At 41.1% G+C, this 12,100-nt stretch overlaps 1 protein-coding gene across 10 annotated transcripts in view; it reads right to left on the bottom strand.

The window, feature by feature from the left end:
- Positions 1-9,825, bottom strand: part of STRADA (STE20 related adaptor alpha) — a 30,299-nt gene extending 20,474 nt beyond the window's left edge. For 4 of the 10 annotated variants that reach the window (XM_058705247.1, XM_058705254.1, XM_058705252.1 and 1 more), the window contains exon 1: positions 8,313-8,455. The gene's annotated coding sequence lies outside the window, so the exon portion shown is untranslated. Of the gene's footprint in view, positions 1-1,749; positions 1,768-6,945; positions 7,112-8,312; positions 8,456-9,271 lie in introns of those variants that run through there. The other 6 variants (XM_058705248.1, XM_058705253.1, XM_058705256.1 and 3 more) reach the window with 6 other exon arrangements.
- Between the last annotated feature and the right edge of the window lie 2,275 nt (positions 9,826-12,100).

The following is a 12,100-nucleotide window of genomic DNA, read 5'->3' as shown; positions in this document are numbered from 1 at the left end:
ACCAGACCTATACATTTCTAGATTCTAATGATTTGTTTACAGAACATTTCAGTGACAGTAAAGCTGGATGTACTGGCCAAGTACATTGTGAGATACTGCAATCTCTATAAGACAGGTTTATTATTATATGGTTTCTTCTTTAATTTTCAAATTTCTCTTGACCAAATTCCCCACTGATTCTTTCCCAGAAGCAGTTACCTTCAGTTCTTTTGGCTGTTTCAAGTTTATCCTTTTTACTATCATTCTTAAATAATATTTACATGGCCATAACTTATCCATTTGAGACAGTTACCTACTAACTTCACTACTGTGGTAGATGAAGACTAAGCTCTCTTATATCACCTTCCTGCACCCTAGTTTCCTGCCTTCATTCTCCCAACATAATTCGAGCATAATTTTTTTTTTCAACGTTTTTTTTTTAATTTATTTTTGGGACTGAGAGAGACATAGCATGAACGGGGGAGGGGCAGAGAGAGAGGGAGACACAGAATCGGAAACAGGCTCCAGGCTCTGAGCCATCAGCCCAGAGCCTGACGCGGGGCTCGAACTCACGGACCGCAAGATCGTGACCTGGCTGAAGTCGGACGCTTAACCGACTGCGCCACCCAGGCGCCCCTCGAGCATAATTTTTTTATTAAATCAACAGTCTGCATTTACATTGCTATGACTGTGGAAACATGGTTTAGAGCTGAGGCAAACAGTTAGAGATGACCATGTCTTTCTTCTTGTACACCATTTGTTTTCCTAAAGTTAATAACGGATTCATTTCTTTTTCACTTGCTTGGTTTCCCATATAGCTATAGTTAACTTTTTCTGAGTACTTCAATATCTCTGCTATTCATCTTATCAATATATTTTCTCATACATTCAAACTCATCCATTCCAATTTTTCCCTGGAGGTTGCCTTTCCAAGGCCCTCCATCCCCCTGTTGCTGAACTCACAACCCCAAAATCGAGACGCATGCTCTACTGAGTCAGCCAGGCAACCCTGCAACAACCTTTTTAGTGTGGAAATCTGGATCTTCCAATTCTGAGAAATATTCTTGAATTATTTCTTTGATAATTTTGTCTCCTTCACTTTCTCTGTTTTCATGTTACAGAATTCCTAATAGTTGAAGACTTACTTCTAGAATTACCTAGAATTAATTTATGCTTGTTTCACTCCTATTTTACAACTCTCTTTTCCAAGAGATTCCTTCCATTTTATTTTCTAACCCTTCTATTAATTTTTAAATCTTGGTTACACATTTCCAAGACCTTCTGCCATTTCTCAAATGTATCTTTTTTCATGTCATCCTGATCTTCTTTTATGTTTGCTTATAGTTAAAATTATATCTAGAATGGCTAAAAGCTTAATGCATCATGACCACATAGGGTTTATCTCAGAAATGAAAGACAGTTTGAACATTAAAAAATGAATCAATGTGGGGCGCCTGGGTGGCGCAGTCGGTTAAGCGTCCGACTTCAGCCAGGTCACGATCTCGCGGTCCGTGAGTTCGAGCCCCGCGTCAGGCTCTGGGCTGATGGCTCGGAGCCTGGAGCCTGTTTCCGATTCTGTGTCTCCCTCTCTCTCTGCCCCTCCCCCATTCATGCTCTGTCTCTCTCTGTCCCAAAAATAAAAATAAAAAAAAAAAAAAAAAAAAAAAAAAAAATGAATCAATGTATACAAACTGTCTTTGTCCGAAGTTGTTTGCAAATAAAAAACAACCAATTTTAAGGAATTTTAAAAAGTGAATCAATGAAGCGCACTTGCTGGCTCAGTTGGTAGAGCATGCAACTCTTGATCTCAGGGTCGCGAGTTCAAGTTCCACACTGGGTGTAGAGCTTACTTAAAAAAAAAAAAAAATCAATGTAATTTTACTTGAATAAACAAGAAAAAAATACAATCATCTCAATAGATGGAGAAAAAGCATCTGAAAAAACTCAACATCATTCATGATTTAAAAGAAACTCTCAGGCAACTAGGAATAGTCAAATAGGAACAAGATAGAAATAGAATTTACCAAGTCAACTTGGTAAAAGATATGCATAAAAAATGTATCACTAACATCATACTTAATAGTAAAAAGAATTAATGAGTTCCCTCTAAGAACAGAACCGAAACAAGAATTTTCTTGTTATCTCATCATCATTTCTGTTCATCATTGTACTGGTGGTCTTGGCCAATGCAAAAAGGGAAAAAGAAACAAAAGGCATACAAATTGGAAAAGAAGGTTTAAAACCCTTTATTCATAGACAACGTGATTGTATACATAGAAAATTATAAATATTTTACAAAAAAGACATTAGACCTAAAAAATGAATTTAGAAAGAAGGTCAATTACAAAACACAATTGTACTTCTATATACTAGCAATGAATTAGTAGAAAATGAATTTAAAAAAATGAAAGCTTACAGTATCAACAAAAACATAAAATAATTAGGAGCGTTTTCTTAAATTATAAATAAGATATGTATGTTTAAAATTATAAAACATTGCTAAGAGGTATTAAAGATAAGCTAAACAAGAGATATTCCATGTTCATAGATTGGAAGACTCAATATTGTGAAGATGTCAATTCCCTCCAAGTTGATCTATAGATTCAGTGTAATCTCAATCAAAATCCCAGCAGACTTTTTAAAAGAAATTGATAAGCTGATTCTAAAATTTATACAGAAATACAAGGGACCTAAAATAGCCAAAATAATTTCGAAAAAGAACAAAATTAGAAGACTTATGATACCTGATCAGACTTACTTTAATGCTATAGTAATCAAGACAGTGTACTTTGGTTTAAGGATAGACAAATGGATCAATGAAGCAGAGTAGAGAATCCAGAAATAGATCTCTTTCCAGAGAGAGGACAAAGTAATTCCATGGGGGAAAATAATCAAATACAAATGTCTATCTATTTAGAAAAAATGAACTTTGACCCTTACCTTACACCATACACAAAAATTAACTTGACATGGATCACAGAACTAAAGAAAAAGTTAAAACTACTAAATAAAATAGAGGAGGAAATCTTCATGATGTTAGGATAAGTAAAAATTAAAAAAAAAAAAGGAATATCAAGAGCATGAAAGGAAAAAGAATAATATGATAAATTTATGAAAATTAAAAAATTCTGTCTTTGAAAGATACTACTAAGAAAATGAACAAGTTGGGAGAAAACAGTGTGTGTATGTGTGTGTGTGTGTGTGTATACATAACATTTTATATACAGAATATTTAAAGAACTTCTACAATTCAATAAAACAACTCAATTTAAAAAATGGGCAAAAGATTTGTACAGAAGATACAGGAATGGCCACTAAGCACATGAAATGGTACTCAACATCACTTGTCATCAAGGAAATGTATATAAAGCTACAATGAGATACTACTACACACCTACCAAAATGGCTGAAAATAAAAACTCACAATACCAAGTGCTTGACAAGGATAGTTACCAACAGGAACTTTCATACATTAATGGGGATATATGGGGATAGGGATACAAAGTAGTATAGCCACTTTGGAAAATAATTTAGTAGCTTCCTATGACCAAATAATTCTGCTCCTAGGTAGTCTATTCAAAAGAAATGAAAACATATGTTCACATAGATTTGTATATGAATGTTCATAACAGCATTATTCACAATTGGCCCCAAACTGGAAACAAACGTCTATCAACTGGTAAATGAAAAAACAAAATGTAGTATATATACCAGCAGAATACTACTCAGCAACAAAAAGAACTTTTTGGGTGATGAAAATGTTCTGTATTTTGATTACATGGTAGTTACCTAAGTGTATCTGTCAAAACTCAACAAAACCATTAACTTAATGTAGGTGTATTTTATTGAGGGTAAATTACATCTCAACAAAAATGATTTAAAAAAAAATTTTTTTTCATGTTTATTTTTGAGAGAGAGACAGACAGAGTGCAAGCAGGGGAGGGGCAGAGAGAGAGGGAGACACAGAATCCGAAGCAGGCTTCAGGCTCCGAGCTGTCAGCACAGAGTCTGACGCGGGGCTCGAACTCACGAACTACGAGATCATGCCCTGAGCCGAAGTCAGCCACTTAACCAACTGAGCCACCCAGGCACCCCACAACAAAAATGATTTTAAAAATCAAATGACGAGAGACACCTGGGAGGCTCAGTTGGTTAAGTGTCTGACTTCGGCTCAGGTCATGATCTCATGGTTCGTGGGTTCAAGCCCCGCGTGGGGCTCTGTGCTGACAGTTCGGAGCCTGGAGCCTGCTTCGGATTCTGTGTCTCCCTCTCTCTCCGCCCCTACCCTGCTCACACTCTGTCTCTGTCTCTCAAAAATAAATAAACATTAAAAAAATTTTTTTTAATTATAAAAAAAAGTCAAATGACTAAAATAATCAGAAATGCTTTTGAATAGTATAGAAAAAAAAATAACACTGCTAAATTCCTCCTTTTTTTTCTAGGAATCCTTAGAACTGCTTCAGAGAAATCAAAGAAATAGTTTTCAATCCAGGGGAGAGAGGAGGCCTTTCAAAATCATCTATAGTTTTGTTTTGTTTTGGTTTTTTTATCAAATTGCATTTATCTTCACCCCTATCCTAATTTTCTTACAGAAGATCATCATCATGTTAAGAATCATTTATCCTGGCATTAAATAGTAAACATATTGACTGAATTTGAAGAAAAAAAGATTATTAGAATATACATTATTTAATAACATGAAACACAAAGCATCATGCAAAAGAAATTTAAGAGGAAACAAAGTCCACATCCGTATGTAGTCTACAACAGAAAGAAAATAGAATATTAATGTAGATAAAAAGATGATTTTTATCTGAAGGAACTGCCTATGCTCTGGAAAAGTACTAGCAATAGAAAATAGTCAGTCCCAAAACACTGTATAAACTAATATAACAAACCTAAAAACTGGTCCTAGACCACCACACCAACAGCTTCATTAATTATCTGAACCATTGGCTCCCAAACCAGGATGTGTTTCAAATTAACTTGTTAGTTATAAAAACCTTTGGATGCTCAAACTCCCCCCTTCAAAAATTTTAATCCAGCAAGTCTGGGGAATGCACAAGTAGAAACGGGCAATTCATTATGGTGTTCAGCAAAGGGAAAAGACAAGGGACCTGAATAGTTTTATGGAAGGGATGGTGGGGGGGGGCTTGAATGTCAAATACAACTTAAAGAAAACAGCAATTCCAAGCATGAAATAGTATTACTACTGATTTTTAGTACATTCTTTGTTTTGTCCACACATGTATCTCCCAGTTTCTAGAATAGTGCCTATCACATGGTAGGCACTCAGTAATGTTAAATGACCAACCAAATATACTGACAAATGTGTTGGCACTTTGCATACTCTCCACTTAATGTGAGGCCAGTTATAGGAGCACAAGTCCACAGATATGAGAACAATGAAGAGGCCTTATGTGAATGCTAAGAGTATCGACTTTCTTCACCAGGCAGTAGGAAGTAACTAGGTTTTGAACAGAAAGGTGACAAACACAGAACAGCGGTCTAAGTGTCTCTCAAACTTTATTATGCATTCAAATCATTTGAGGATACTGCTAAAATTGCAGATTTTGATTTAGAGATCTGGAGTGGGGCCTGGTAGTTCTAAAAAACTTCCAGATGATGGTAATGCTGCTGATCTGTGCACCATCGTACTGACTAATGTTTGAGAAGCCTTGTTGGAAGGAACATTCTAAGGAATATTAATCTGCAAAGGGATGGGAGAAGGGGAGGTGAAAAAACCCAGAGAAAGGAATGCCAGTTAGAACACAATTACAGTGGACCATATTTGGGGTGATAAGAGCCTGTAGGAGAAGGAATGGTAAGAAATAGATGGACAGGGGATAAGGAAAAATAAAGAAATTATATTTAATTAGCAAGGACACCATAAGTCATCTAGCCCATCCTCCACCCTTCAGAGGAACAGCTTTTACAAACTCCTGAATGTAAGGTTACTTTTAACCTCTGCTTAAAAACTGCCCCCACTAGACACTCTACCTTATCAGGGAACCCATTCTACTTGTGGACAACTCAGATGACTCCTGATTTTTTTGTGCCCAAGGAACTGGGAAAGAGTAGTGTGTCAGCGACAAAACAGGAAACTCAGAGGTGGAAGTGGTTTAGGTGGAACGATGAGTTCGAGTTTTTAAATCATAAGGAGGTTGGGGCGCCTGGGTGGCGCAGTCGGTTAAGCGTCCGACTTCAGCCAGGTCACGATCTCGCGGTCCGTGAGTTCGAGCCCCGCGTCGGGCTCTGGGCTGACGGCTCGGAGCCTGGAGCCTGTTTCCGATTCTGTGTCTCCCTCTCTCTCTGCCCCTCCCCCGTTCATGCTCTGTCTCTCTCTGTCCCAAAAATAAATTAAAAACGTTGAAAAAAAAAAAATTAAAAAAAAAATAAAATCATAAGGAGGTTGAGAAAGTAGTTATGCATCCCAAATGGGAAGGTGTAGCAGTCAGTTAGAAGAGACACATTAGAGATGGCTATGTGGACTTGGGAGTTAGCAGCTAAAGCTCTACAAGTGACAAACTCACCAAAGGAGAAAATGGGGAGAGAAAAGCAGGCTGGGCAGCAAGCCTTGGGATAGGTCCATACTTAGGACATGGCACTTGAAGGCAGGTAGGAAATGGAGCCCAAAGGAAAAACTTTAAAGGTTCTGCTTCCCTTACTGGACCACTTTTGCTCCTCCAACCTGGTTAACTTTGACTTGTCACTGCTTACTACTCATCTCAGATGTCCTGTGCTACAGAAGCTCTCCCTGACCACCGCTCCCCCCGCCCCCACTTATGTTAGGTGTTCAGTCTCAGTATTCAATCCTTACACCTACCACAATGTTAACTGCCAAGAGTCTTGTTCACTATTGCTTTACTCTGCCCAACACATAATATGGGCACTCCCGTATCTGTTAAATTATTAATAGTTAAAATAAAAAAAAAACAAACCAGTAAGCATTTATGGTGAACTTACTATGTGCAAGGATCTGTGCCAAACGCTTCACAGAGATCAGCTCACAATAAGGACTATCATCCTCGTTTTACAGATCAGGAACTTAAAGCTCAAAGAGGTTAAATGCCCCAAATTCCCCACAGGCAAGTGGTAGAGGACTTGTTAGATCTGTTCCAAAGCCCGTGCTCTAGAAGCCAGAGTGGTAACACAGAAACATAGGGAGAAGTGTCAAGACTGTGTGTGCGAAGATACAAAGATGACTGAGAAGACATCGCCTGATTTGACAATGCTGCTGACCAGATGACAAACAGTATAGAAATAATTCATTTGCCTTGATTTATTTTTCTTTTTTCCCTATTTTTGTCACTGCTTTCCTAAACTTCTTCAATGTCTGGGGTTACAACTATAAACACTGCATCTGAGTCACAATATTCTAAGAAACCTCATCAAAGGCTGGGGGAACAGACTTAACCAGTTCAGCACTGTAACTAATGGCTGGATAGGATCCTGGCCTAAGGCAGGTAACCGGGTGAGACTTGCTTTCAATTCTCAGGGACAAGAAAGTCTTGGGTGTCTTTAGACAGTATCAATCAGTCAGTGAAGAACGGTCTTAATGCCTCAAATACATATTGGAATACGGTTCTACTTCAACAGGTAGTATACAATAAGAAAGGGACCAATACTAATGGTTTTTCCTCTTTGAGGGAATCAAATTAGAATATGCTAGGATATCTTTAACAGAGAGCTGGGCTGATAAATTAGTTCCCCATTTCCTGGAAACTTGAACAATTTTATTTAACCACTCCCCTTCCCTCGAGCTCACTTCCCTACCCCCACCGCCCATCTTCACCCCAAATCTACTGTGGGCGCTGAAACATTCTTGGAAAACAAGACAATTAGCAGCTCTTTGTTTTTGCTGATTCAGGGAGTCACCTAAATCGCTCTCCTAAGGGGGTTTGCCTGTCCAGCCTGGGATAGATGGAAATTGGGGTTATGGGATCGGGGAGGGAGGGGGACGGGGGGGAGCGGAAAAGGTCAACACAGGATCGGCCGCCTCTTTGAGCAGGACAAACTGACACCTGGGCCCCAGGTTCCCCACCTGGAAGTCTGGGGGGGGGGGGGGGGAAGATGGGTACGGAAAGCAGGCGCTCGCCTCTCCCGGCAACTCCGCTCCGGTGTCTCCCGGGCAGGCCCAAGCCTATTCTGCTCTCAGGCTGCAGTCCCTCATTGCGGGAATCGAGGAACTGGGTGAAAAGGGGCCCGTGGAGGGTGAGGGGGGGCCGGGATGGCCGATCTGACGAAGGCCCGCCCCTGAGGAGATGGAATCGGCGTCAGGGCGAGAAAGAACTGGTCCTGGAGCGCACCAGGCGGCCCCGCCAGCCCGGTACCTGGTCTTGGAGTTAGCAAGCAGTTCCGACCCCGTCTCAGCTCCGCCTCCTGAGTTTAGGGCCGCGCAGCCAGGCCGGTTGCTGGGGGGTGGGAGGGGGTGGGGGAGAAGGTACGCAACGTGCCATGCGCAGTAGCGGGACCCAGGGAAGGCTGGTGGCGGAGAGCTCCACCCCGCCCTGGCTCGGCTCGCGCGAGCACGGAAGCTCCGCCCCCCCAGCCCAGGCGAGTGAGGAAGCTCCGCCCCACCCCCGCAGCCGCGAACCACCGGGGCAGCTCCCCAGCGGTTGGTTCGTCGCCTCGGGGGCGTCCAGCCCCAGCGGAGGGCCTTCCTTTGCGGCCGCGTAGAATGCGCTTCTTCGCTTCAGAGTTAGCTCGGTCCTTGACGGAATCAGACGCAGTCTGTCTCTAACAGAAGGGATCTTTTCCCCCATCTGTGTGGAAGCCGAAGGCATTAGCTCGTCCTCGGTGGGGCCTGTGGGGTTCGACAAGACCTCCCGGGAGCCTCCGCGCCCCTGCAGCAGGAAGTAGGATAATTTCAATAATGAAGAGTCAGAGGGACTAGAGTAGGGCAAATAGCTGATGACTTGGCTACTTTAAAAAGAAAATTTTTTTTTCTCATTTTGTGTGGCAGTACTTCAATGGAAAAAGCTGTTTCGCACTCTTCTTTGAAGACCTCTCAAACGCCCTTCCAGCACCAAACGAGCTGCAAAGGGGAAACCCACTCCTTCGCTGTGCCTCAGATTCCTTATTTGTAAAAGGAGGAAAAATAGCTCAACTAACGCGAACTTTTTTTTCCCCTTCTGGATCTTTACGTCCCTGGATCCTTCCCAGTGCACAACTCTGAGAGACGTTCTGTAGAAACCCGTCAAGCCTAAGCCGAGCTGTGTTGGTCTTGACAGAGGAGGACACAACCAAGTGAGACAGATCTGTGAGACTGCGGTTTTTTCCAGTGACTTACCCTCGGGGTGGGGCGTGTGCCCACAATTAGGTAGCCCATCAAGTATTGAACACTGGCTCTTCGCAACTCTGACCCTCAACACAGATTTGTGCTGGTCTAACTTACAAGATGGGGGAGAAGTTCTGCTGCATCCAAACTGATGGATAAATGATGCTGAAACTCAATGTGAACTTTGCCTAGTGACTGATAACGCGCCTCGGGGCCTCATTCAATTTTACATACAGCACTTTGATGTTACCTAGTCCTTTAACATTCCAAAGCACGGCTCTCACTACTCTCTCTCTCTTTCTCTCTCTTTTTTAAGTAGGCCTCAGGCCCAGTGGAGGCCAACACGGGACTTGAATTCACAACCCAGAGATCAAGACCCCAGATGAGATCAACAGCTGCTTAACTGAGCCACCCAGGTGCCCCTATTCTATCGTTTTCAAATTAGGATGGCGCTCTCTGCAGCAGATGTTAAACTGACAAAGCAAGATGGTAGAAAATGAAGTCAAATTCTTGGCGAGTTCTTCAGAAAAGACCTTCACATGTGGTCTTTGCAATTGAGGGTGCTAGAAAGGTCAGTGCCTTTAGAGATGCCAAGTGATGCAGCCGTCACAATGAGGAATTTAAATACGGAGGCTCCGCCCACCACCTGTGGCCAGGCAGCTGTCATTTTTTTTTTTATTTTTATTTATTTATTTTTTTAACGTTTATTTATTTTTGAGACAGAGAGAGACAGAGCATGAACAGGGGAGGAGCAGAGAGAGAGGGAGACACAGAATCCGAAACAGGCTCCAGGCTCTGAGTTGTCAGCACAGAGCCCGACGCGGGGCTTGAACTCATGGACCGTGAGATCATGACCTGAGCCGAAGTCGGACGCTCAACCGACCAAGCCACCCAGGCGCCCCAGCTGTCATTTTCTAACTGGATGTTAATCAGGTAAGGAGGCTCCAAGGTCTCACCATCTTCATGACTGCCCACAAAAGCTAGCTAGAGAAACTTTTGGCGCAGACTTTGTGACTGTTTCAGGGAGCAAATTTCCACTCACTTTAGTTTTCCTTGCGAAAGCATCTCCTAAATCCAGATAGCTTAGAAAACCAGTGTTAATGGAAGGTCAACTTTCAGAGTTTACAAAGTCTTCCTGCTTTGCTTTTGACTTGTTATGGGCAAATTTTGCTTTGAACTCTGCGCATCCAGTTTAAACTAAGCGCAATGGCCTCTTCAAGATAAATGATTAGAAAGGTAAGGTAAAACCAATTGCCTAGAATACTCAAGTGAGAGAAATGCTCATGATACTTGGTTTTAATAAATTGGGCGGGATTATTTAACTTGTAGAACACCTTATATGTCAAAACACATTATACATGGTGTTTGTTAGGTCCTCTGAAGAGCCATTTCAGAAGGGGGAAGAGTGGATAATGCCCACTTATAGAGGAGGAAACAGACTTGTTCAAACACTAAGACCGCACCAGGGTCCCTGCCTACAAGACCAGGGCTCTTTCCTAAAGCGGAAAACTAGCTTCCAGCTTGGCTACAAACTTTCTAAGTGATACAGTTACATGCAAAAAAAAAAAGATGGAGAAGAAAGCTATTTGAGCACTTAAGTTCAAAATGTGATAGGAAAGCAGTTAAGAGTTCTCCCTCAAGCAAAACTGATACAATAACCTAGGCAGATGAACTATCTGATTTCCAAATGTAACTTCCACAGAACTAATCACTTAAAAAGGCTTGGGTGTCTTTTAAGTAAATAAAAGTTATACTATTTGGATAAGACCAAATAGATGAAGTTAAAGAAGGCAGTTAATTTTAAAAGATGAAAATGAAAACATAATAGCCATTAAAAGTGGTACGGTAGATGCAAGTTTCTGCCTTTTAGGAAAAAAAAAGTCAGTTTTCTTCTGAAATCGGTATTACTTCTCAGTTAATGGAGCTGAGAAGATGGCATTTAGCTTGTCCAAAGATTAAAACATTACACTTTCTTCCAAATGCAAATAAATCTTTTACTGGTCACCAAACTCCAGAAACGGAGAAAAGTAATACTTTTCACTATTGTTTTAGCAGTCTGTACTAGAAGCCACTCCTATTGGGTAGAACTGCCCCCTCCCTTTGACATCTTTTAAAATCCTTCAAGATAAGTAGAAATAGGAACAGTAAGGAAAGAGAATCTGGGATAATACAATATTTTACTCGTCCCACGAAAACCAATAAATCTGCTGTAGAACACTGCTCTAAATAATTTTCATGTTGCCTATTCCCACTGGACAGGTGGAATGAAATACCAATCAGTGTTTTCCTTTGGTCTACTTCCCATCTAAAGAAATGAGTTTCACAGCTAGTGCATGACAGGGAAATGTTCTATTACTAAGGAAACAGAAATGTATATCATCCACGCCTCATTCCAAAATACCCTGTCAGATTTTGCAGCTAAAGTTAGAGAACTCTGAGAAGATCTGCTTGGTTTCCATTGGGATAAAGGAAAGCAAAAGAGAGTAAAGCAAAGATACACCATTTGGAGAATAGTCCTAGATGATACAGAATCTGAAACAGGCTCTAGGCTCTGAGCTGTCAGCACAGAGCCCAACACAGGGCTTGACTCCTGGACCATGAGATGGACCTGAGCTGAAGTCAGATGCCCAACCGACTGAGCCTCCCAGGTGCTCCCTTTTTTTTAATTAATTTTTTTCTTTTTAATGTTTATTTATTTTTGAGAGAGACAGTGTGAGCCAGGGAGGGGCAGAGAGAGGGAGACACAATGATACCTTACATTTTTAAAGTGCTATAGTTTATAAGAGAATTTTACACATTACCTCTTAGTGTTGACCTACCTATGGAGTAGGAAAGAAAATA

The sequence above is a fragment of the Neofelis nebulosa genome, chromosome 16, assembly GCF_028018385.1.
Source record: "Neofelis nebulosa isolate mNeoNeb1 chromosome 16, mNeoNeb1.pri, whole genome shotgun sequence".
In the NCBI taxonomy this organism is placed as follows: Eukaryota; Metazoa; Chordata; class Mammalia; order Carnivora; family Felidae; genus Neofelis; species Neofelis nebulosa.
Note: the sequence above shows the minus strand (reverse complement) of the source record. Positions and strands in the feature narration are given on the sequence as shown.